We start from the raw sequence: 22111 nt of genomic DNA, 5'->3' as shown, positions 1-22111 counted from the left end.
CTAAGCGAAAAAAGCTAAACACAAATAGCACATATCATATTATTCTCCTTATATAAAGGATTCAGAAGAGACAAATCTATAGAGACAGAAGATGAGTGGTTATCAGATGCTGAGAGTGAAAATGGGGACTGAATGTGAAAGGCACAAGGTTTCCTTTTTTCTTGGGCAGGGGGCAGTGGACAGAGGAGTCTCACTGTGTCACCCAGGCTGGAGTGCAGTGGTGCGATCTCGGCTCACTGCAGCCTCCGTCTCCTGGGTTCAAGCGGTTCTCTTGCCTCAGCCTCCCAAGTAGCTGGGATTACAGGCGTGCACCATCACACCTGGCTAATTTTTGTATTTTTAGTAGAGACAGGTTTTTGCCATGTTGGCCAGACTGTTTTCGAACTCCTAACCTGTGATCCGCCCATCTCGGCCTACCGAAGTGCTGGGATTACAAGGGTGAGCCACCCTGCCCGGCCTTAAGGTTTCTTTTAAGACTTATGGCAATACTCTAAAATTAGTTTGTGATGACAGTGTACAACTTTTAAAATATACTAAAATTCATTTAGTTTTACACTTAAAATGGGTGAAGGAGATATTTTATAGTATGTAAATTACATCACAGTAAAGCCACTGAGGGGCGGAAATGGCCCTTGATCATTTTTTAAATGTGTAGAGTTCAGTGTAATTTAGTGAATGGTGCCTTTTTGCTATCATACCTTAAAAAGGGGAAAAAACCTTATTTATTCTTATTAACAAGAGTAATTTTAGAAAATTGGGAAAGAACAGAACAGTTCTGAAAATAAATATCCTCCATAGTGATAGAGGCAATGTAGTATATAGTAAAAAGAATTTGAACTTTCGAGTCAGACCCTGACATCAGCTACAAGCTGTATGTCAAGTTACCTTTCCTCCACGAACTTTGGTTTCTGCATGTATAAAATGGGGATAAGGATGACTACCACACAGTAGGATTAAATGAGACAACGTATATAATAAGAAGTGCCTAGAAGAGTGTCAGGTGGACACAGATGTTTGATAAATGTTAGTTTTCTTTTCCTTTGTCTACTAATCAGATTATGAGAATTCTGTTAACTTTCTTTAATCTCAGCCTTCACACCTTTCAGAGTAGATCTTAGTGACTAAGAGCCACTGAAGGGCAGCAGCCTTGTTCAGGGGGATGGTTGGAGAACATCCAGCAGATTGTCTTCAAACTGCGTTTGCATCTTAAGCCTCTTATTTTTTACTTACATTGTAATTATGGATTAATACAAATGGAGATTTCTTTTTTTGTTTTGAGACAGAGTCTGACTCTGTCGCCCAGGCTGGAGTGCAGTGGCGCGATCTTGGCTCACTGCAAGCTCCGCCTCCTGGGTTTACGCCATTATCCTGGCTCAGCCTCCTGAGTAGCTGGTGCTATGAGTAGCTGGGACTACAGGCGCCTGCCACCACGCCTGGCTAATTTTTTTTTTATTTTTATTTTTACTAGAGACGGGGTTTCACCGTGTTAGCCAGGATGGTCTCGATCTCCTGACCTTGTGATCTGCCCACCTCGGCCTCCCAAAGTGCTGGGATTACAAGCGAGAGCCACCGCGCCTGGCCCAAATAGAGATTTCTAAAGGTAGGTTCATGTACTTTTTTTTTGAGATGGATTCTTGCTCTGTGGCCCAGACTGGAGTGCAGTGGCACAATCTCAGCACACTGCAACCTCTGTCTCCCAGGTTCAAGCAATTCTGCCTCAGCCTCCTGAGTAGGTGGGATTACAGGCACCCACCACCATGCCCGGCTAATTTTTGAATTTTTAGTAGAGACGAGGTATTGCCATGTTAGCCAGGCTGATCTCAAACTCCTGACCTGAGGTGATCCACCTGCTTTGGCCTCCCAAAGTGCTGGGATTACAGGAGTGAGCCACCACGCCCGGCCCCTTTCATGCACTTTTATCCAAGATTGAGAAATGTCAGTGTCTGTAGCAAATAATATTGCTCTTTTTGGTGATAGGTGTTGACATAGATAGGGATAAGGGTTAACTACCTACCTGGCCTCTTTTCGCCACTGTCCTTAGTGCCCAGAGAATGTTAAATTGGGTTGAATTGAAGCCCTCAGCATTTAAAGGACTTGTGTAGTTGCTAGTAGAGTGAGAACCAGATCCCAGAATTTCTTACCCCAGTTCAGTGTTTTACTGCCTCTCTCCTCACCCCCACCCCTCTTTTGGCTTCAGTTTAAAGATCCCCTGCCTAAGATGGCCAAGCATCTGTTTGTGTCCTTCTTCTCTGAGATCACAATAAAGTCAGTGTTAAGAGCAGAGGGTCTTTTTTATTCCAGTGGCATATGGGCTCATAGGGCTCCAAGATGCAAGCCAAAGCAAGGGGGAGGTATCAGGAACTGGAAACAATTCCTCAGAGCCCACATAACAGCCACACATTGCCTCATACTTCTGCTTTTCTTTCTTGTCTCGATAAGGAAGAGAGTGACTTTTATCATTTTTCCTATATTATATGGCACATTTTAAATTAAATGTTTATGTTGAGATGATATAGATTCATTTGTATAATCAGTAATACAGAGCGGTCAGGTGTACCCATTACCCAGTTTCCCCCAATGGTAACATCTTGTAAAACGGTAGTAAAATGTCACGACTAGGATATTGACATTAATATAATCAAGATACAGACTATCTCCATCACTACAAGGATTCTTCATATTGCCTTTCCCTCTCCCCCTCCTTAGTCCCTGACAAAGGAACTTCATTTCTGTAATTTTTGTTTTTTGAGACAGCATCTTACTCTGTGGCCCAGGCTGGAGTGTAGTGATACAGTCTTCACTCACTGCAGCCTCCCCTTGAGATCCTTCCACCTCAGCCTCCCAAGTAGCTGGGACTACAGGCACATACCACCATGTACAGCTAAATTGTTTTGTATTTTTTTTGTAGGGACTGGGTCTTACCTTGTTGCCCAGGCTCGTCTCAAACTCCTGGGCTCAAGCAATCCTCCCACCTCAGCCTCCCAAAGTGCTGGGATTACAGGCGTGAGCCACCTTGCTGTACCCATTTCTATAATTTGATCATTTCAAGATTATGATATAAATGAAATCATGCACTATATGACCTTTTGGCTAGGCTTTTTTTTTTTTTTTTCCACTCAGTATCAATTTCTTGAGGTTCATCAAGCTTGTTACATGTATAAATACTTTATTCCTTTTTACATTTGAGTAGTATTCCATGGTATGGAGGCACCACAATTTGTTTAACCATTCACCCCTTGAAGGACATGTGGGTTGTTTTGGTTTTTGGCTATTACAAATCAAATTACTATAAACATTTGTGTATGGCTTTTCTGTCAACGTAAGTCTTTGTTTCTCTGTATAAATGCCCAGGTGCAATGGGTCACATGGTTATTGCATATTTAGTTGTTTAAGAAACTGCCAAATTAGGTTGGGTGCAGTGGCTCACACCTGTAATTCTAGCACTTTGGGAGTCTGAGACAGGTGGATCACAAGGTCTGGAGTTCAAGACCAGCCTGGCCAACATGGTGAAACCTCATCTCTACTAAAAATACAAAAATTGGCCGGGCATGGTGGTGTCTGCCTGTAATCCCAGCTACTTGGGAGGCTGAGGCAGGAGTATTGCTTGAACCCGGGAGGCAGAGGTTGCAGTAAACTGAGATCACACCACTGCATGCCAGCCTGGGTGACAGAGCAAGACTGTCTCAGGAAAAAAAAAAAGAAACTGCCAAATTGTTTTCCAGAATAAGTGTATCATTTTACATTCTCATTGGCAATTTATGAGTGATACAGTTTCTCCACATCCTCTCCTATATTTGGTGTAGCAACTTTTTACATTTAGCCATTTGGATAAGTGTACAGGATATCCCATTGTAGTTTTAGTTTGCATTCCCTTAATGGCTAGTGATATTGAACATCCTTTCCCAAGTTTATTTCCAATCTGTATATTCTCTTTAGTGAAGTGCTTTTTCATGTCTTTTGTACATTTTTTATTTAGATTATTTACTTTCGAGTTTTGGGAGTTCTTTATATATTCTAGATACTAGTCCTTTGTCAGATACATAGTTTGCAAATATGTTATCCCCTCTATGCCTTTTCATCCTCTGAACAGGGTCTTTCACAGAGCAAAAGTGCTTAGTTTTGATGAAATCCAGTTTATTATTTTTCCTGTTATGGATTGTGCTTTTGGTGTCAAGACTAAAAATGCTTTGCGTAGCTCTAGATTTTCTCCTAGATGTTTGATGATTTACATTTGAGTCCATGGTCTATGTGGTCTTTTTTTTTTTTTTTTTGAGACAGAGTCTTACTCCCTCACCTAGGCTGGAGTGCAGTTGCATGATCTTGGCTTACTGCAACCTCTGCCTCCCAGGTTCAAATGATTCTAGTGCCTCATCCTCTGAAGTAGCTGGAATTACAGGTGCACACCATCACACCCAGCTAATTTTTGTATTTTTAGTAGAGACGGGGTTTCACCATGTTGGCCAGGCTGGTCTTGAACTCCTGACTTCAAGTGATCTACCCTCCATAGCTTCTCAAAATGCTGGAATTATAGGCATGAACCACTACACCTTGTCATAATTTTTGTATATAATGTAAGACTTAGTTCAAGGTTCATTTTCTTGCCTATGAATATCTGATTACTCCAGAGCCATTTGTTGAAAAGCCATTTTTCCTCTGTTGAATTGCATCAGCACTTTATAAAAAAACCAATTGGGCATATTAGTTGGTGACAAATTCTCTTAGTTTTCCTTCCTTTCAGAATTTTCTGATTTCCCCCAGCATTCTTGAAGGATATTTTCATTGGATATGAGATTCTGAGTTGATAGTTTTTTTTTTAAACAGTTGAAAAATGCTGTGTCACTTCTTTCTGCTTTCTGTTGTCTCTGATGAGAAATCAGCTGTCATTCAAATTATTTTTTCTATATGAGTAACAAATTGTTTTCCTCTGGCTGCTTTCAAAAAATTTTTTTGTTTTGTTTTCAGAAGTTTGACTATAATGTGTCTTGGTGTGAACTTCTTTTTTTATTATTATTATTATTATTATACTTTAAGTTCTAGGGTACATGTGCACAATGTGCAGGTTTGTTACGTATGTATACATGTGCCATGTTGGTGTGCTGCACCCATCAACTCGTCATTTACATCAGGTATAACTCCCAGTGCCATCCCTCCCCCCCCCACTCCCCACAATAGGCCCCAGTGTGTGATGTTCCCCTTCCCGTGTCCAAGTGATTTCATTGTTCAGTTCCCACCTGTGAGTGAGAACATGCGGTGTTTGGTTTTCTGTTCTTGGCGATAGTTTGCTGAGAATGATGGTTTCCAGCTGCATCCATGTCCCTACAAAGGACACAAACTCATCCTTTTTTTATGGCTGCATAGTATTCCATGGTATGTATGTGCCACATTTTCTTAATCCAGTCTGTCACTGATGAACATTTAGGTTGATTCCAAGTCTTTGCTATTGTGAATAGTGCTGCAATAAACATATGTGTGCATGTGTCTTTATAGCAGCATGATTTATAATCCTTTGGGTATATACCCAGTAATGGGATGGCTGGGTCATATGGTATTTCTAGTTCTAGATCCTTGAGGAATCGCCATACTGTTTCCACAATGGTTGAACTAGTTTACAATCCCACCAGCAGTGTAAAAGTGGTCCTATTTCTCCACATCCTCTCCAGCACCTGTTGTTTCCTGACTTTTTAATGATTGCCATTCTAACTAGTGTGAGATGGTATCTCATTGTGGTTTTGATTTGCATTTCTCTGATGGCCAGTGATGATGAGCATTTTTTCATGTGTCTGTTGACTGTATGAATGTCTTCTTTTGAGAAGTGTCTGTTCATATCCTTTGCCCACTTTTTGATGGGGTTGTTTTTTTCTTGTAAATTTGTTTGAGTTCTTTGTAGGTTCTGGATATTAGCCCTTTGTCAGATGAGTAGATTGCAAAAATTTTCTCCCATTCTGTAGGTTGCCTGTTCACTCTGATGGTAGTTTCTTTTGCTGTGCAGAAGCTCTTTAGTTTAATTAGATCCCATTTATCAATTTTGGCTTTTGTTGTCATTGTTTTTGGTGTTTTAGACATGAAGTCCTTGCCCATGCCTATGTCCTGAATGGTATTACCTAGGTTTTCTTCTAGGGTTTTTATGGTATTAGGTCTAACATTTAAGTCTCTAATCCATCTTGAATTCATTTTCGTATAAGGAGTAAGGAAAGGATCCAATTTCAGCTTTCTACTTATGGCTAGCCAATTTTCCCAGGACCATTTATTAAATAGGGAATCCTTTCCCCGTTTCTTGTTTTTGTCAGGTTTGTCAAAGATCAGATGGCTATAGATGTGTGGTATTATTTCTGAGGGCTCTGTTCTGTTCCATTGGTCTATATCTCTGTTTTGGTAACGGTACCATGCTGTTTTGGTTACTGTAGGCTTGTAGGATAGTTTGAAGTCAGGTAGCGTGATGCCTCCAGCTTTGTTCTTTTGACTTAGGATTGTCTTGGCAATGCGGGCTCCTTTTTGGTTCCATGTGAACTTTAAAGCAGTTTTTTCCAATTCTGTGAAGAAAGTCATTGGTAGCTTGATGGGGATGGCATTCAATTTACAAGTTACCTTGGGCAGTATGGCCATTTTCACAATACTGATTTTTCCTATCCATGAGCATGGAATGTTCTTCCATTTGTTTGTGTCCTCTTTTATTTCACTGAGCAGTGGTTTGTAGTTCTCCTTGAAGAGGTCCTTTACATCCCTTGTAAGTTGGATTCCTAGGTATTTTATTCTCTTTGAAGCTATTGTGAATGGGAGTTCATTCATGATTTGGCTCTCTGTTTGTCTGTTACTGGTGTATAAGAATGCTTATGATTTTTGCACATTGATTTTGTATCCCGAGACTTTGCTGAAGTTGCTTCTCAGCTTAAGGAGATTTTGGGCTGAGATGATGGGGTTTTCTAAATATACAATCATGTAATCTGCAAACAGGGACAATTTGACTTCTTCTTTTCCTAATTGAATACCCTTGATTTCTCTCTCTTGCCTGATTGCCGTGGCCAGAACTTCCAACACTGTGTTGAATAGGAGTGGTGAGAGAGGGCATCCCTGTCTTGTGCCAGTTTTCAAAGGGAATGCTTCCAGTTTTTGCCCATTCAGTATGATATTGGCTGTGGGTTTGTCATAAATAGCTCTTATTATTTTGAGATATGTTCCATCAATACCGAATTTATTGAGAATTTTTAGCATGAAGGGCTGTTGAATTTTGTCTGAGGCCTTTTCTGCATCTATTGAGATAATCATGTAGTTTTTGTCTTTGGTTCTGTTTATATGCTGGATTACGTTTGTTGATTTGCATATGTTGAACCAGCCTTGCATCCCAGGGATGAAGCCCACTTGATCATGGTGGATAAGCTTTTTGATGTGCTGCTGGATTCGGTTTGCCAGTATTTTATTGAAGATTTTTGCGTCGATGTTCATCAGGGGTATTGGTCTAAAATTCTCTTTTTTTGTTGTGTCTCTGCCAGGCTTTGGTATCAGGATGATGTTGGCCTCATACAATGAGTTAGGGAGGATTCCCTCTTTTTCTGTTGATTGGAATAGTTTCAGAAGGAATGGTACCAGCTCCTCCTTATACCTCTGGTAGAATTCGGCTGTGAATCCATCTGGTCCTGGACTTTTTTTGGTTGGTAGGCTATTAATTATTGCCTCAATTTCAGAGCCTGTTATTGGTCTATTCAGGAATTCAACTTCTTCCTGGTTTAGTCTTGGGAGAATGTAAGTGTCCAGGAAATTATCCATTTCTTCTAGGTTTTCTAGTTTATTTGCATAGAGGTGTTTATAGTATTCTCTGATGGTAGTTTGTATTTCTGTGAGGTCGGTGGTGATATCCCCTTTATAATTTTTTATTGTGTCTATTTGAGTCTTCTCTCTTTTCTTCTTTATTAGTCTTGCTAGTGGTCTATCAATTTTGTTGATCTTTTCAAAAAACCAGCCCCTGGATTCATTGATTTTTTTGGAGGGTTTTTTGGGTCTCTATCTCCTTCAGTTCTGCTCTGATCTTAGTTATTTCTTGCCTTCTGCTAGCTTTTGAATGTGTTTGCTCTTGCTTCTCTAGTTCTTTTAATTGTGATGTTAGGGTGTCAATTTTAGATCTTTCCAGCTTTCTCTTGTGGGCATTTAGTGCTATAAATTTCCCTCTACACACTGCTTTAAATGTATCCCAGAGATTCTGGTATGTTGTATCTTTGTTCTCATTGGTTTCAAAGAACATCTTTATTTCTGCCTTCATTTCGTGTTGTACCCAGTCGTCATTCAGGAGCAGGTTGTTCAGTTTCCATGTAGTTGAGCAGTTTTGATTGAGTTTCTTAGTCCTGAGTTCTAGTTTGATTGCACTGTGGTCTGAAAGACAGTTTGTTATAATTTCTGTTCTTTTACATTTGCTGAGGAGTGCTTTACTTCCAACTATGTGGTCAATTTTGGAATAAGTGTGATGTGGTGCTGAGAATGTATATTCTGTTGATTTGGGGTGGAGAGTTCTGTAGATGTCTATTAGGTCCACTTGGTGCAGAGTTGAGTTCAATTCCTGGATATCCTTGTTAACTTTCTGTCTCGTTGATCTGTCTAATGTTGACAGTGGGGTGTTGAAGTCTCCCATTATTTTTGTATGGGAGTCTAAGTCTCTTTGTAAGTCTCTAAGGACTTGCTTTATGAATCTGGGTGCTCCTGTATTGGGTGCATATATATTTAGGATAGTTAGCTCTTCCTGATGAATTGATCCCTTTACCATTATGTAAGGGCCTTCTTTGTCTCTTTTGATCTTTGATGGTTTAAAGTCTGTTTTATCAGAGACTAGGATTGCAACCCCTGCTTTTTTTTTGTTTTCCATTTGCTTGGTAGATCTTCCTCCATCCCTTTATTTTGAGCCTATGTGTGTCTCTGCATGTGAGATGGGTCTCCAGAACAGCAAACTGATGGGTCTTGACTCTTTATCCAGTTTGCCAGTCTGTGTCTTTTAATTGGACCATTTAGTCCATTTACATTTAAGGTTAATATTGTTATGTGTGAACTTGATCCTGTCATTGTGATATTAGCTGGTTATTTTGCTCATTAGTTGATGCATTTTCTACCTAGCATCGATGGTCTTTACATTTTGGCATGTTTTTGCAATGGCTAGTACTGGTTGTTCCTTTCCATATTTAGTGCTTCCTTCAGGGTCTCTTGTAGGACAGGCCTGGTGGTGACAAAATCTCTAACCATTTGCTTGTCTGTAAAGGATTTTATTTCTCCTTCACTTGTGAAACTTAGTTTGACTGGATATGAAAATCTGGGTTGAAAATTCTTTTCTTGGCCGGGCGCGGTGGCTCAAGCCTGTAATCCCAGCACTTTGGGAGGCCGAGACGGGCGGATTACGAGGTCAGGAGATCGAGACCATCCTGGCTAACACGGTGAAACCCCGTCTCTACTAAAAATACAAAAAAAAAAAAAACTAGCCGGGCGAGGTGGCGGGCGCCTGTAATCCCAGCTACTCGGGAGGCTGAGGCAGGAGAATGGCATAAACCTGGGAGACAGAGCTTGCAGTGAGCTGAGATCCGGCCACTGTACTCCAGCCTGGGTGACAGAGCAAGACTCCGTCTCAACAAAAAAAAAAAAAAAAAAAGAAAAAAAAAAAAGAAAATTCTTTTCTTTAAGAATGTTGAATATTGGCCCCCACTCTCTTCTGGCTCGTAGAATTTCTGCCGAGAGATCTGCTGTTAGTCTGATGGGCTTCCCTTTGTGGGTAACCTGACCTTTCTCTCTGGCTGCCCTTAACATTTTTTCCTTCATTTCAACTTTGGTGAATATGACAGTTATGTGTCTTGGAGTTGCTCTTCTTGAGGAGTATCTTTGTGGCATTCTCTGTATTTCCTGAATTTGAATGTTGGCCTGCCCTACTAGGTTGGGGAAGTTCCCCTGGATGATATCCTGAAGAGTATTTTCCAGCTTGGTTCCATTTTCCCCCTCACTTTCAGGCACACCAATCAGACGTAGATTTGGTCTTTTCACATAGTTCTATATTTCTTGGAGGCTTTGTTCATTTCTTTTTCCTCTTTTTTCTCTAGACTTCTCTTCTCACTTCATTTCATTCATTTGATCTTCAATCATTGATACTCTTTCTTCCAGTTGATCGAGTTGGTTACTGAAGCTTGTGCATTTGTCACGTAATTCTCGTGTCATGGTTTTCATCTCTATCAGTTCGTTTATGGCCTTCTCTGTGTTGATTATTCTAGTTATCCATTCTTCCATTCTTTTTTCAAGATTTTTAGTTTCTTTGCACTGGGTACGTAGTTCTTCCTTTAGCTCTGAGAAGTTTGATTGACCGAAGCCTTCTTCTCTCAACTCGTCAAAGTCATTCCCTGTCCAGCTTTGATCCGTTGCTGGCGATGAGCTGCGTTCCTTTGGAGGGGGAGATGTGCTCTGATTTTTTGAATTTCCAGCTTTTCTGCCCTGCTTTTTCCCCATCTTTGTGGTTTTATCTGCCTTTGGTCTTTGATGATGGTGACGTACTGATGGTTGGTGTGGGTGTCCTTTCTGTTTGTTAGTTTTCCTTCTAACAGTCAGGACCCTCAGCTGCAGGTCTGTTGGAGTTTGCTTGAGGTCCACTCCAGACCCTGTTTGCCTGGGTATTGGCAGCGGAGGCTGCAGAAGATAGAATATTGCTGAACAGTGAGCGTTGCTGTCTGATTCTTGCTCTGGAAACGTCGTCTCAGAGGTGTGCCCAGCCATGTGAGGTGTGAGGTGTTGGTCTGCACCTAGTGGGGGATGTCTCCCAGTTGGGTTACTCAAGCATGTAGTATGCAGTCTTGAGCATGCAGTCTGTCCGTTCTCAGATCTCAATCTCCGTGCTGGGAGACCCACTGCTCTCTTCAAAGCTGTCAGACAGGGTCTTTTACATCTGCAGAGGTTTTTGCTGCTTTTTGTTTAGCTATGCCCTGTCCCCAGAGGTGGAGTCTACAGAGGCAGGCAGGCCTCCTTGAGCTGCGGTGAGCTCCACCCAGTTTGAGCTTCCTGGAGGCTTTGTTTACCTGCTTTAGCCTCAGCAATGGCGGGCGCCCTTCCCCCAGCCTCTCTGCCGCCTTGCAGTTAGATCTCAGACTGCTGTGCTAGCAATGAGGGAGGCTCCGTGGGCGTGGGACCCTCTGGGCCAGGTGTGGGATATAATCTGGTGTGCCGTTTGCTGAGACCCTTGGTAAAGCACAGTATTAGGGTGGGAGTTACCCGATTTTCCAGGTGTTGGGTGTCTCAATTTCCCTTGGCTAGGAAAATGGATTCCCTTCCCTCTTGCGCTTCCCAGGTGAGGCGATGCTTCGCCCTGCTTCGGCTCTGGCTGGTTGGGCTGCACCAGCTGACCAGCACCGATTGTCCAGCACTCACCAGTGAGATGAACCTGGTACCTCAGTTGAAAATGCAGAAATCACCCGCCTTCTGTGTCGTTCGTGCTGGAAGCTGGAGGCTGGAGCTGTTCCTATTTGGCCATCTTGCTCCAGAAAACCCAGTGTGAACTTCTTTGGGTTTATCCTGATTGGAATTCTCTCAGCTTCTTGAATCTATTGTTTTATGCATTTTACCAAGTAGGAAAGTTTTCTTTGAATATTTGTTCATTTGATTATTTATTAATGTATTTTTTTGAAACAGTGTCTTACTCTGTTACCCAGGCTAGAGTACAGTGGCAGAATCATGACTCACTGCAACCTAGACCTTCCAGGCTCAAGTGTTCCTCCCACTTCTGCCCCCAGAGTAGCTGGGACCACAGGTGTGCACCACCACACTCAATTTTTTTTTTTTTTTTTGAGTGGGAGTCTTGCTCTTTCGTGAGGCTGGAGTGCAGTGGCATGATCTCGGTTCACTGCAGCCACTGCCTCCCGGATTCCAGTGATTCTCCTGCCTCAGCCTCCTGTGTAGCTGGGATTACAGGCACCTGCCACCACGCCCAGCTAATTTTTGTATTTTTGGTAGAGATGGGGTTTCACCAAGTTGGCCAGGATGGTCTTGATCTCTTGACCTTGTGATCCGCCCATCTCGGCCTCCCAAAGTCCTGGAATTACAGGTGTGAGCCACTGTGCCCGGCCCCCACACTCAGTTAATTTTTGTATTTTTTGTAGAGATGGCATCTTACTGTGTTGTCCAGGATGGTCTCAAACTCCTGGACTCAAGCAATCCTTCTGCCTCTGCCTCCCAAAATGCTGGGATTACTGGGGTGAGCTACCACGCCCCACTCTGATCCTTTATTAATAGCCTCACAGATCCCCGAGGTTGTTTTTATTGTTTGTTTCTTTTCTTCTTCTTCTTCTTTTTTATTTTTTCTTCTTGAGATGGAATCTCACTCTGTTGCCCAGGCTGGAGTGCAGTGGTGTGATATTGGCTTACTGCAAACTCCGCCTCCCGGGTTCACGCCATTCTCTTGCCTCAGCCTCCGAGTGGCTGGGACTACAGGTGCCCACCACCATGCTCGGCTAATTTTGTTTTTGTATTCTTAGTAGAGATGGGGTTTCACCGTGTTAGCCAGGATGGTCTCGATCTCCTGACCTCGTGATCCACCCGCCTTGGCCTCCCAAAGTGCTGGGATTACAGGTGTGAGCCACTGCGCCTGGCCTCTTTTCTTTTCTTTCTTGTTTACTTTTTCCAGTCCATTTTCTCTCTGTTGTTCAGATTGGGTAATTTCTGTTGTCCTGTCCTCCAGTTCACTGCTTGTGTTGTCCTCTTTTACACTTTTGAGCCCATTCACTGAGCTTTTTATTTCAGTTGTTATATTTTCTAGTTCTAAAATTTCTATCTGATTCTTCCTTATATCTCCTATTTCTATGCTGAGACTCTATTTTTATTTTTTGAAGCATGTTCATACCTGTATTTTTTTTTTTTTTTTTTTGAGATGGAGTCTCACTCTGTCACTCAGGCTGAAGTGCAGTGGCACAATCTTGGTGCACTGCAACCTCTGCCTCTCAGGTTCAAGAGATTCTCCTGCCTCAGCCTCCCGGGTAGCTGGAATTACAGGCATGCACCACCACACCCAGCTAATTTTTGTCCTTTTGTAGAGACGGGGTTTCACCATGTTGCCCAGGCTGGTCTCGAACTCCTGGACTCAAGCAATCCACCTGACTCGGCCTCTTAACGTGCTGGGATTACAGGCATGAGCCACTGTGCCTGGCCTGCATTGCATTCCTCTGTGAATTTTAGAAACAGCAATCAATTTAAACAAGAAAATTGCTGGAATTTTTATTGTGATTACAGTGAATCTATAGATTAATTTGGGAGGAACTGACATATTTAAAATGTTGAGTCTTCTGATTCATGACCATGGTATGGCTCTTCATTTATTTAGATCATCTTTAATTTCTCTCAGGAATGTTTTTTCATTATTAGTATATGATTTTGCATGTAGCTTTTGTTAGATTATTTTCTCTATGTATTTTATATTTTGGATGCTAATTATAACTGGGTTTTAAGAAATTTTAATTCTCAATTGTTTATTGCTATTATATAGCAATATAATTGATTTTAATACAGTGATCTTGCATCCTTCAACCTTGTTAAGCTGTAGTGGTTTTTGGATGATCCCACAGGATTTTACACACAATCCTGATATTTGAAAATACAGTTTTATTTCTTTCTTTCCAACCTTGCATTCCTGGGAGTAAGTGCTATGGATAATGTTGTATATATTTACATATTATTTTCAATGTGATAAGATTTTGTTAATAATATTTGCATCTGTGTTTATGAGGGTGTTAATCTGTGTCATCTTTACCTGTTTTTGTTTGTTTGTTTTTGAGATGGAGTCTTGCTCTGTTGCCCAGGCTAGAGTGCAGTGGCATGATCTTGGCTCACTGCAACCTCTGCCTCCTAGGTTCAAGTGATTTCCCTGCCTCAGCCTCCTGAGTAGCTGGAATTACAGGTGCTTGCCACCACACCCAGATAAGTTTTGTATTTTTAGTAGAGATGGGGTTTAACCATGTTGGCCAGGCTGGACTCGAACTCCCGACCTCAACATTATCCATAGCATTCACTCCCAGGAATGCAAGGTTGGAAAGAAAGAAATAAAACTGTATTTTCAAATAACAGGATTGTGTGTAAAATGCTGTGAGATCATCCAAAAACTACTACAGCTTAACAAGGTTGAAGGATGCAAGATCACTGTATTAAAATCAATTATATTGCTATATAATAGCAATAAACAATTGAGAATTAAAATTTCTTAAAACCCAGTTATAATAGCATCCAAAATATAAAATACATAGAGAAAATACTCTAACAAAAGCTACATGCCGCAGCCTCTCAAAGTGCTGGGATAACAGGTGTGAGCCATCGTGCCCAGCCCATCTATCTCATTTCTTAGATCTAGTAATAATTATTTTATACACTGGGAGCTTAAGCATTAAGGTGCATATGTATTTAGAATTGCGATATTTTCCTGTTGGACTGATCTTTCATCCTTATGTAATGTTCCTTTTTGTCTTTTTTAACTGTTGTTGCTTTAAAGTCTGTTTGTGTGATATAGGAATAGCTACTCAGCAAGGCGTGGTGGCTCACGCCTGTAATCCCACCACTTTGGGAGGCCGAGGCAGGCAGATCCTGAGGTCAGGAGATCAAGACCATCCTGGCCAACATTATGAAACCCCGTCTCTACTAAAAATACAAAAATTAGCTGGGTGTGGTGGCGCACCTGTATACCAAACCACCTGTCTAGCCATCCTGAAAAAGGGTTATTGACTGCAGAATTTTTAGCCAATTCATTAGATAAAATGGTAAGTCCTTATAAGGCTTTTGTTATACTCCCATCTGGGCCAGTATTGTTCGGGATTAAGGCACAACACTGAGTTTTAATCATAACACAAACTCCACCTTTTTCAGCTAATATCATGCCTAGGCTAAAAAATTAGCCATTCTGTTGGCCATCTGGCTGGTCAGCCCTAACTGCGCAGCTATTCCTTTGACAGCATCCTAGTGTAATTAATAAACTGCTGTTGGTTATAATAGATGTAATTTATCCAGTCTACATTGTTATTAATAGTTACCCATGGAAATATTGATTCAAATCCTGCAGCTATTTGGTCCTGGGCTTTGAATTTATCAGGTACTCCCCATGGGACTCCAATTGCATCTAAATAAACTTGAGAGTCAAAAAAACCATAAGGGCCTTCTCTTATTTTACAGTGTTGTGGTTTTTTTTGGTTGATGAAATGCCAGGGTGAAAGGGATAACCAATTGGACAAGAGCACAAGTACCACTCCAGTTACTTGGCAGAGTGTCCAGTAAGGGTCCACCACAGTACCACCGTACATCTGCTTGAGGATGAGTAAGGGCAGACTGATGGGTAAGCTCTTGGAAAGGCTTAAGCTCACTGCATCCTGTTAAGCTTCCAAGGAACACCAAGTTTTCCGCTTGTCAGGAGAGACATGAGGTGACATTGATGTTGGGAGACAGAAGCAGGATGGCCCTCTGACTCTTCATTTTGAGGTGCTGGATTGGGTTTTTCCCTAGTTGTCTTTAAGGGAAAGAGGAGGACAGGTCCCTGCCTCCAACGAAGAGCATAGACCTGTTCTTCTTGAGAGACTGGACTTTTATCTACATATTGAATTAGAAGTTGGCGGCCGGGCGCGGTGGCTCATGCCTGTAATCCCAGCATTTTGGGAGGCTGAGGCAGGCAGATCACGAGGTCAGGAGATCGAGACCATCCTGGCTAACAAGGTGAAACCCTGTCTCTACTAAAAAATACAAAAAATTAGCCAGGTGTGGTGGCGGGTGCCTGTAGTCCCAGCTACTTGGGAGGCTGAGGCAGGAGAATGGCGTGAACCTGGAGGCAGAGCTTGCAGTGAGATGAGATTGTGCCACTGCGCTCCAGCCTGGACAACACAGCAAGACTCCGTCTCAAAAAAAAAAATTGACACATCACAGTTTGAGGATAGGGTCCCTGAGTCCAAATAAAACAGCAGTGTTTTTTAATTTGTTGCTCTTTATTTTTTCTTTTCTTTTCTTTTTTTTTTTTTTTTTGAGACCGAGTCTTGCTCTGTCACCCAGGCTGGAGTGCAGTGGCGCAATCTTGGCTCACTGCAAGCTCCGCCTCCTGGGTTCATGCCATTCTCCCACCTCAGCCTCCCATGTAGCTGGGACTACAGGCACCTGCCACCACGTCTGGCTAATTTTTTGTGTTTTTAGTAGAGACAGGGTTTCACCGTGTTAACCAGGATGGTCTCGATCTCCTGACCTCATGATCTGCCTGCCTTGGCCTCCCAAAGTGCTGGGATTGCAGGCCTGAGCCACTGCGCCCGGCCTGCTTTTTCTTATGTTTAGTTCTCTCATTATCTTTCCAATATTTTAACATGAGACCTAGGGGACTAACAGCAGGAATATCTTTATTGCTATCTTTATCCTTTTTACTCCCTGTCTTGCTTGGGATATTTCCCATGTTGAGTCCTAGTTAGGCTCAATCCCTTGTACTAGAGATTTATTGCCTATCCTTTTCTGGAGGCTTGCTGAGGCTTAATCCCTTGTATTAGAGATTTCTTGCGTCGTCTTTTCTGGAGGCTTTTTGAGACTCAATCCCTCATACTAGAGATTTATATCCTTTAGCCCCACCTGCTGGAGGTTCCTTGCATCCTTCTTTTGCTTCGTCCACTCTGGTCGCTTCCCGGAGGGGAATTTAGATCCCTCTTAGCATTGGCATGTCAGTATAAACCCCACAGCAGGATCCGTCCTAAGCTGTATGAGATGACCATGGAACCGCAGATAGGACCCACTCACTCCACACAGCAGTAGTACTTAGTACCATTCACACAAGCAGCACTGCAAGCAGTAATGCTTGCGATCATTCACACACACTTTCAACCTCCAGAATATCCTGACCACCAAGGAAATGCTTTGTCACCCCAGTGATGTTTCTTACCTTGGTCTGTGCACAAAGTTACCTGGTCACTGTGGTGTTGCAAGCCTTTTTTCCCCCACATTGCTGAGAGTCCAGGTTTATTTGTCACACCGGCTGGGTCCTGATCCCTCACCCTGAGGCCACTGCAACGAGGCAGTGGGACACGTCTCTTTATGAGAGGTGACCAGAGACCCCTTCCCCGGAGGAGAATGGGAATCCCAGATAAGCCCCAGATTTGTTGGAGATAAATGCTCGGTACTGCAAAGTGAAACCAGCACTCAGATGAAAGTTTTCTCAGCAAGGCAATTTACTTTTGCAGAAGGGTGCTGCTTGTGTCAATCACGATTGCAAGAGTACACCAAACAAAGGAAAGCAGGGATTTTATTCCTAACACAATCCCTACCTCTGTGTCACTCCTCCATGGGCTGGGGTTGGACCGCACCATCTAATATGACCCGATTGGCTATTTGTGAATACTTTCCCAAATAAGGAAGGGAAGGGAAATGTGAGTTACAGTGGTGGGACGTGCGGTTTCCAAGGGAGGAATGGGTGAAGAGCGGGTAGCCAGGGGAACAGATGTGAGTTATTGATTAGGACTGACAGGGATGTTGTTTACAGTTACAGTACGTAGGGGCAATGAGGCATAGAGAACAAGAAAGTTGAGTTTGAGAACAAAGAACAAAGAAGTTAACAGGCTAAACCTTTGAAGAGGAATTTTACTGTATCCTACATACTTGTTCTAGTCTGTTGTTGACACTTTCCAGTGCATTTTGTATCTCTCTGTGTCTCCCGTTTCCAGAAATTGTGATTTTTTTTCTTATAATATCTATTTCTCTGGAGAATTTTTCATCCATAGCCTATATTTTCTGTTTTTCGTTTCTTTTCTCTTTTTTTTTTTTTTTTTGAGACAGGGTCTTACTCTGTCTCTGAGGTGCAATCTCAGCTCATTGCAACCTCTGGCTTCTGGGTTCAAGCAATCCTCCTGCCTCAGCCTCCCAAGTAGCTGGTATTATAGGCACGCACCACCATGCCTGGCTAATTTTTGTATTTTTAGTAGAGATGGGGCTTCACTATGTTGGCTAGTTGGTCTCAAACTCCTGACCTCAAGTGATCAGCCCACCTCAGCCTTCCAAAGTGCTGGGTTTACAGGTATGAGCCACTGTGCCTGGCCAATCCATAGCCTGTATTGTTTTTTAAATTTCTTTAAGTTTGTTTTCACTTTTCTCTGGTATCTCCTTGAGCAGTTTAATAATCAACCATCTGAATTGTTTATCTGGCAATTCAGAGATGTCTTCTTGATTTCATTCATTTCTGGGGAGCTAGTGTGGTCTTTTGGGGGTATTAGAGAACCTTGTTTTGTCATATTACAAGTTTTCTGATTTCTTCTCACTTGGGTAGACTATTTCAGGGGAGAAATCTGGAACTCAGGGGCTACTGTTCAGGTTCTTTTGCCCCACAGAGTGACCCCTTGGTGTGATGGGTTCCCACTTCCTCTAGGGATGGAGCTTCCTGGGAGCCAGACTGCAGTGATTGCTATTGCTCTTCTGGGTCCAGCCACCCAGTGGGGCTACCAGGTTCCAGGCTAGTGCTAAGGAATGTCCGCAAAGAGTCCTGTGATGTGATCCGTCTTTAGGTCTCCCAGCGATGGATACCAGCACCTGCTCTGGTGGAGGTGGGAGGGGAGTAAAGTAGACTGTGAGTGTGAGAGTCCTTGCTTGTAGTTTTGTTTACTGTACTGGCTTTCTCAAATGCTGGTTATGCTAGCAGTGAAGTTGTCACGTGGACAGACTCAGGAGCTCTGGTTAGCCAGGATGTTGCAGACAGTGGAATTAGCTGTTGTTTTCGCCTTCCTTGGGGCAGGGTTATTCTGTTGTGAGTTGATGTAATGTCCTGACTTGGTTGACTTCCAGCCAGGAGGTGGCGCTTTCAAGAGAACACCAGCTGCAATACTAGGAGGGGGATATAAGCTTGCCCTAAGTTGGTCAGGATAAGTATTAGGATTTCTCAGGTGGTGGACAGGGCCATAAAGCTCTCAAGAGTTGATGGCTTTTGTGATCAGCTACCAGGGTGGGTAGGGAAATACCATCAGGTTGGGGCAGGGTTAGGTGAGTCTGAGCTCATACTTTTTCCAGGAATCTTTCTGTTACTGATTTCTAATTTTTAATTCCACAGTGGTTGAAGGACATACTTGAAATAAATTTAAAATCTATTGAGATTTGTTCTGTGGTCCAGAATATGGCCTATCTTGGTGAATGTTTCATGTGTATGTGAAACTGAGGCATCTATCCCTCAGTTTCAACCACCTGTAGATTTGTAATTATTGTTCCATTTACAGAAATTTGGAGGAAGGTAGAAGTTATTGTCTTGAACCATAAGATGTCTGTTTGAAGTCTTCAAGTTCCTCAGTGGTAGGCTCTATATCCTGTTTACCTTTGACTCTCTCAGCATAGTGCTTGGACCAAAATGGAAGCTCAGCGGACACTGGTTGAATGAATGAATAGATGACATTCAATTGTTAGGTGGTGTTCTTGTTTTTGATTTAGAAAATATGCTTATTGTATTATGCAGTGAGACTGAGTCTTGGCTGGGTGCAGTGGCGGCTTATGCCTGTAATCTCAATACTTTGGGAGGCCGAGGCAGGTAGATCACTTGAGGCCAGGAGTTTGAGACCAGCCTGGCCAATGTGACAAGACCCTGTCTCTACTAAAAATACAAAAAAATTAGCTGGGCATGGTGATGCACACCTGTAATCCCAGCTACTTGGTAACCTGAGGCATGAGAATCTCTTGAACCCGAGAGGCAGAGGTTGCAGTGAGCCACAATCATGCCGCTGTACTCCAGCCTGGGCTACAGATCAAGACTCAGTCTTAAAGGAAGAAAAAAGACTGAGTCTTACACACCTTTGTGTCTCTATGGGACTTCACACAGAGCTTGGCATATTGTAGCTGCTCAACCAGTACTGTTTGTGCTGAATTGAACCAACGAGATACGTACAAAGGGGCTGTCTCTCACTGCTGGGGATTTAAAGCCACCCTGAGGCATTTGACGGCTGTTCTGGCCAAGGTTGAAGAGGTTGTCCTGTCATAAAGTCCCCCTAAGACATGATGTCACACATAGACACCACTCTCTATGCAAAAGGGGGGGCCGGTGCACTGAACTCCCAGAGTTAGCTGGGCCCCAATGCTCCTCTCGGGTTTGGTCGTAGAGCCCAAGAGGGGGTAGATAAGCTGCCTGACACTGATATGGTAAAAGGCTTATCTGCAGATTTCTAGCGTAGACAACAGCACATGCAAAGGCCTAGAAGTGAGTGTCTGAGGTGGAAGTTCAGAGTCTTTGTCGTCAGCAGCAAGACATGGAGAAAAATGACATTGAGATTTAGGCAGAGAGAGACAGAGAGAGAGACAGGGACAGAGATAGAGACAGAGAGAGAGAGACAGAAACTGAGATATAGAGACAGAGATAGAGACAGAGTTAGAGATAGATAGAGACAGAGAAACAGAGAGGGAGAGAGGCAGAGACAGAAATAGAGACAGAGATAGACAGAGACTGAGAGACAGAGAGAGAGAGAGAGAGAGAGAAAGGAGTGGGAGGCAGGAGGTAAACCAGAGCATGAGAGGTCAACCAGCCAAGAGAAAAGGCGAGGTCGTTAAAGAAAGGGTCAGCTGGGGCCGGGCGCGGTGGCTCACACCTGTAATCCCAGCACTTTGGGAGGTTGAGGGGGGCGGATCACGAGGTCAGGAGATCGAGACCATCCTGGCTAACATATTGAAACCCCATCTCTACTAGTAAGTAAATTAAAAAAAAAAATTAGCCAGGCCTCGTGGCAGGCCACCTGTAGTCCCAGCTACTCGGGAGGCTGAGGCAGGAGAATGGCATGAACCCGGGAGGCGGAGCTTGCAGTGAGCTGAGATAATGCCACTACACTCCAGCCTGGGTGACAGAGCAAGACTCTGTCTCAAAAAAAAAAAAAAAGAAAGGGTCAGCTGGGTTTGGTGACTAGGAGTGTATTGGTGACCTTAGTGAGGGGGTTTCAGAGGCTTATAGGGACAGATACAGGTTGAAGTGGATTGTGGAGTGCGGGAGAGGTAGAAAGCAGTAAATACACCCCCTGCCAACACCACTTTCAGGAGACTGGTGTGAAGGGTAGGGGGTCAGTTAGGACAGTAGCTGGAGAAGGAATATGGATTCAAGGGAGAAGGGCTTTTTTCTTTTTAATGGAAGAGATCAGCAATGTGTTTAGATGCTGATGGAAGGAGCCAGAAAAAAGGAAAAGGAGAATATTGAGGTGAGACGAGATCCCCAAATGCCCAGGTGAGAAGACCAGATGAAATGGGGCACAGGAGCAAGGCTAGCTTCGGAGACAGGAGGGCAGCCTCCTCTTTTCCCCCCCGGAAGAGGAAATGGCCCATGAGAAGCCGGTGAGTGAATGGGTTTGGTGGCCGAAAGTTGAGGAAATGCCCATCTGATGGTGCCTGTGTTCTCTGCTGAATGTGAGGAAGACAGGGTGGAGTTAGAGGTTAAAGAGAGAATCTAAGGGACGGGCACTGTGACTCACTTACACTTTAGGAGGGCAAGGCAGGAGGATTGGTGGAGCCCAGGAGTTCAAGACCAGCCTGGGCAACATAGTGAGACCCTGTCTCTACAAAAAAAAATTAAAAAGTAGCTGGGCGTGGTGGCGTGTGCCTGTGGTCCCAGCTACTCAGGAAGCTGAAGTGAGAGGATCACTTGAGTGTGGGATGTTGAGGCTGCAGTGAGCAGTGATCACTGCACTCCAGCCTGAGTGACACAGCAAGACTCTGTCTTTAAAAAAAAAAAAAAAAAAAAAAAAGTGGCTGGCCTCGGTGGCTCACGCCTGTAATCCCAGCACTTTGGGAAGCCAAAGCAGGTGGATCACCTAAGGTCAGGAGTTTGAGAACAGCCTGGCCAACATAGTGAAACCCCGTCTCTACTAAAAATACCTTAAACCCAGGAGGTGGATGTTGCAGTGAGCCGAGATTGCGCTAGTACACTCCAGCCTGGGCGACAGAGACTCCGCCTCAAAAAAAAAAAAAAAATCCTCAATAGTCACCTGTAGTCAACCCTTCCTCCTACTCCCACACCCTGGCAATCAGTGAACAGTTTCCTGTTCCTGTAGTTTTGCCTTTGCAAGATTGTCATATAAATGGAAGATTGTCATATAAATGGAAATGTATGGTAGCCTTTTCAGTCTGGTTTATTTTACTTAGCACAAAGCATTTGACATTCATCTAGTCA

General features: G+C 43.2%; 3 long non-coding RNA genes across 3 annotated transcripts in view; 1 reads left to right on the top strand and 2 right to left on the bottom strand.

Annotated features, from left to right (window-relative positions):
- The window catches only part of LOC107000678 (uncharacterized), a 36480-nt gene that overhangs the window by 4826 nt on the left and 9543 nt on the right, over positions 1-22111 (top strand). Inside the window, exon 3 of the long non-coding RNA XR_013398973.1 lies at positions 1469-1600. This is a non-coding gene — a long non-coding RNA (uncharacterized LOC107000678). The remainder of the gene's footprint in view (positions 1-1468; positions 1601-22111) is intronic.
- Positions 373-21688, bottom strand: LOC144331645 (uncharacterized). Its single transcript, XR_013398987.1, has 2 exons — positions 20707-21688; positions 373-1381 (listed from the first exon to the last, which is right to left on the bottom strand). It is a non-coding gene; the product is annotated as an uncharacterized LOC144331645 (long non-coding RNA).
- On the bottom strand, positions 1545-4542 carry LOC144331653 (uncharacterized). The gene is made up of 2 exons (XR_013398996.1): positions 4413-4542; positions 1545-3016 (listed from the first exon to the last, which is right to left on the bottom strand). It is a non-coding gene; the product is annotated as an uncharacterized LOC144331653 (long non-coding RNA).

The sequence above is a fragment of the Macaca mulatta genome, chromosome 10 (genome assembly GCF_049350105.2).
Source record: "Macaca mulatta isolate MMU2019108-1 chromosome 10, T2T-MMU8v2.0, whole genome shotgun sequence".
Classification (NCBI taxonomy): Eukaryota; Metazoa; Chordata; class Mammalia; order Primates; family Cercopithecidae; genus Macaca; species Macaca mulatta.
Note: the sequence above shows the minus strand (reverse complement) of the source record. Positions and strands in the feature narration are given on the sequence as shown.